This window comes from Coffea eugenioides, chromosome 2 (genome assembly GCF_003713205.1).
Source record: "Coffea eugenioides isolate CCC68of chromosome 2, Ceug_1.0, whole genome shotgun sequence".
Classification (NCBI taxonomy): domain Eukaryota; kingdom Viridiplantae; phylum Streptophyta; class Magnoliopsida; order Gentianales; family Rubiaceae; genus Coffea; species Coffea eugenioides.
In genome coordinates, this window is record NC_040036.1 from 42,125,172 (window position 1) to 42,129,462 (window position 4,291).

At 37.0% G+C, this 4,291-nt stretch overlaps 1 non-coding gene across 1 annotated transcript; it reads left to right on the forward strand.

Annotated features, from left to right (window-relative positions):
* Nucleotides 1–209: 209 nt before the first annotated feature.
* Nucleotides 210–316, forward strand: LOC113764218. The gene has a single exon (XR_003467504.1). It is a non-coding gene; the product is annotated as a small nucleolar RNA R71 (small nucleolar RNA).
* The last annotated feature ends 3,975 nt before the right edge of the window (nt 317–4,291 follow it).

Genomic DNA, 4,291 nt, shown 5'->3' on the forward strand with positions numbered 1-4,291 from the left:
GAGTGTCCATTTCAATCATACCTGCGTGGCGTCTCGGATTACCTCTCTCATTGGCCCATTGATAGTTGTTTGCGGCCATTTCTTCTATTAAACCTTGAGTTTCTTGGGGTGATTTACCCATTAAAGCTCCACCTACGGCTGCATCGATGGTAGTTTTAGCAGAGAAAGATAAACCATTATAGAAAGTTTGTACGATTAGCCAATCGGAAAGTCCATGATGTAAACATCTCCGAAGCAACTCTCTAAACCGTTCCCAAGCTTCATACATCGATTCACCATCCAATTGACTAAAACTAGTGATATCCATTCTAAGCTTAGCCGTTTTACCTGGTGGAAAATATTTATTCAAAAATGCCCTAGATAAATCATCCCAAGTGGTAAAGGTGTTAGGGGCATGAGAATGTAGCCAAATTTTAGCTTTATCTCTCAACGAAAATGGAAACAACCTTAACCTTATAGCATCATCACTAACTCCATTCATTTTAATTGTATTACATATTTCCAAGAATGTGGCTAAGTGTGCATTAGGATCCTCTACGGCATTACCTCCAAATTGAGATTGTTGAACCATTTGGATAAGTGATGGTTTAATCTCAAAGTTGTTAGCGTTTACCGTCGGCCGCGCTATACTTGTTTGGGATCCTTGAGTTCCCGGTAGAGCGAAATCCCTTAGAGCTCACCTATTTGTTTCGTTTTCTGCCATCTCTTCTTCAAACGGTAGCTCTATTGCAATTCCCTCTATTGGTTGCCTAATCACTTCTTTTTCTTGTTGTGGTGTACGCCTTCTTTGTCTACGTAGTGTCCTTTTAATTTCAGGATCAAAAGGTACTACTGCACATAAAGCTCGGTGCATACACTACAAAATTTGAAGAATAGAGACAATGTAGTAATTATATCACAAAAAAAATAAAATAAAAATCCAATTCAAAATATTAACAAGAATTTTCACTGCACTAATACCAACTAATCTAATATAAAGGTCTAAATTAATAGAGCTTGTTAGGCCCTAATATTGTCGTTCCCCGACAACGGCGCCAAAAACATGACGGGACTTTGATATAAGTGCAAGTTTAATTCCGAATTATACCCGTTTAACTGCAAGTATACATGTCAAATTAGTAGTTTAGGGCATGTATCGGGTCGATCCCACGAAGAGCAACTTAAACAAGTACTAGTTCCTTTACTTACTCTTTTATTTAGACTAACTAATAATTAATGCAAGAGAATCTATAACTACTGCTTCCTACAAGTCTTAACTAGACAATTGCAAGATAACAAATGGAGAAAATTCACTAAATACTTGAGTTTAGGGATGTAGATTCCACTTATGTCATAAACAACACAAATGAATAGACTTACCTCTTGCTACAACCCTTGTTTAACTAGGGATTCATTTCCAATATTACCAAATCTCATTCTCATGATGAAATGGCCTAGAATAGTCTAGTTTTCCCTATTCTCATGGTGAATAACTAGTTCTACTTTTGTTGTCTTCATGAAATGCAAGTTTAATCCACTTAAGTTTTCCTCTATTCTCATGAGTTTACTACTTAAGCTCTACTCATGTTGTTCCATCATTATTACCAATTTTCATTGAATAATAACAACTAAGAGCTTGTTATTGGTGATCAAGCAACATAAAGGGCTAAGCATGCACAAGTAGACAAGTTAATACAAGATGTAACAAGTGTAAATCATATCCATTTCATATCAAGTAGCCATAAGTTTCATCTACTCCCTAGATCTAGAAAGTTAGCTACTCATGTAAGATATAACAAGAAAACACATAGTTTCATTGCATGAACACATCATGAATCACAAGTAAGAGATAGATTAGAGAAAGCTTGGCCAAGGTTAATGAAGAAGCTCCCAATGATCTTCAATTTCTTCAACAAAATGGGTACAATGAAATCTCCAATTGTTCTCCACAAAAGTTACTAGCTAGAGAGAACAAGACAAGACTAACTTCCTAGTTCTAATGTTAAAATCTGATATATATTACTTCCACTATGTTCTACTTCTCTCTAATAATGTCATTTTTTTCCTTTTTCTTCCAAATTTGCCCCTCTTTGAAATCATCACATCTTGCTTCTTCAAGTGTACAAGAGGTTTGCCAGCTTCCAGCCGAAATTTCGTGTGAAACATGAGTCAAAAAGTAAGTGTGAAATGAACACAAGTTGTTCTGCAAGTTGCAGAGGAGAGAGAAAGATCCGAGGCCTAGATCCGAGGGGTAAAAAGAGGATCCGAGCTCGGATCCGTGCCTTCAGCATTTTCTACACCATTCTTCATGCAGGATCCGAGGCCTTCTTCAGATCGATCCGAGCTCGGATTGCCTGGCCCTCGGATCCACTTCTCCAGAAGTTTAATCGAGGGCTCGGATCGTATGGGACGGGAATGGATCCGAGCTCGGATCCATCTCCCCTGTTTCCATCTTCAAATTCTTCTCTCTTTCGCTCAATCTTCGCTCCTTGTTTCACTTGTCCGTTGTCCTCCAACTAGCATCTTGCCTCTTTTTTATAATATGTAAGTGTTTCATGACCCGATAACCTACAAAATATCACATGTTTATGCATTAATCTACTCATTTTGCTAGTTCCGATCACTAAACAACACTTGAAGCAATTTGCCCCAAAAAGAGCTTAAGTACGACTATGATCCTTTAACAATATAACAAAAGCTCGTGCAAAACTGTACAAAAATATATACAAAATATTCACTTATCATCTCACCCAACTCTGATACCACTGATGTGAAAGGTAGTAAAAATCTCAATGCAAGGGATTCTCAATCAGGAGTTGGGGAAATGAGAAGCCAACTCGAGAGAGAGAACTGATGTTATTAAGAAATCTGATGAAAGATACAAGATGCAAATACAGAAAATGATTCAACAAAAACTTCCCTCCTATCTCTCCTGCTTTTATACAGATCGTGCACCGACCTTTCATATATGTAACTAAGCTCCTTAACCAACCTTCCATTATGGTAACAATATAACAGAATCCCAGCCGACTTGCATGGCCCAACCAACTTGCATGCATGGCCCAACCAATTTGCATGGAACAACTTCCAGCTGGCAACTAACTCTGACGTGGCCTAACTAATTGCAACTGACATGAGCTAACATTTCTAACGTGAAATTCAGTCACAACACTTATCAATTGAAAAAAAAAACAGAGAAAATCCTAATTTTAATCAAGAAACAGAATTCAACATGCTTTTCTTCTCTGTTTCGTGATCAAAGCTTACCAAAAGAACAGAATAGTTAAAGGGACTCATAGATGACTTGAGAATAGTGAAAACAACTACAAATTTACCAAGAAAGATTTCATTTGGGAAACAGGGAAAGTGGAGCTTCAGTAGTGTCCCCGTTTCTTTATTCTACCCAAGAATGGGACTGTCGAGCTACAGTAAATAAGGGAAATTTCTTTTAATAATGTCACACCATGGCTTTAATCGAACAAACAATTGAAGTCCAAGTGTGAGTGTGACTTAGAAGGGGTTACAAACGAGTCGAACCGAGTCAAGTTTTAGACTTCTCGAGTCGAGCTCGACTTAATAACAAGTAGGCTCGAATTCGAGCTCGAGCTCGATGAGCCAAGAACTCGACTAAGAAAAAGCCAAGCTCGAGCTCAAGTCAATAAGGCTTGCAAGCTGTAGCTCGATTTCTGACTCGCGAGCAATTCGAATTGTCAGTTCGTGATGTAATTCAAAATTTGGACTCGTGAGCAGTTAATTAGCTCGAGTTTCTAGAAATTATTCTAATAAAAACAACAAATAATTATTTTTTCTTAATAAATAATAAAATATTAAGGATATATATATGTAATTTTACTTTTAAAAAAAAATAAAAAAAATATATATATATATATATATACTCGAGCTCGTGAGCCTAATGAGCTTAATATTTTGAGGTCGAGTTCGAGCTCGAATTCGATTTGGCAACAAATAATTATTTTTTCTTAATAAATAATAAAATATTAGGGATATATATATGTAATTTTACTATTAAATTAAAAAATAAAAAATAAAAAATATATATATACTCGAGCTCGCGAGCCTAACAAGCGTAATATTTTGAGCTCGAGTTCAAGCTCGAATTCGATTTGGTCAGCTCGATCTCGACTCGAGTTCGATATTGATCGAAATTGAGTCGAGCTTTGACTCGAACCACTCGCGAATGGCTCGCGAGCGGTTCGGTTCGTTTGCAACCCTACTTAGGAGTAGGACTCCCTGTAACTTAAGCTAGCAAACTTCAAGCTGTGCTACGCCCACTTAGAATTTTAATTTTAAT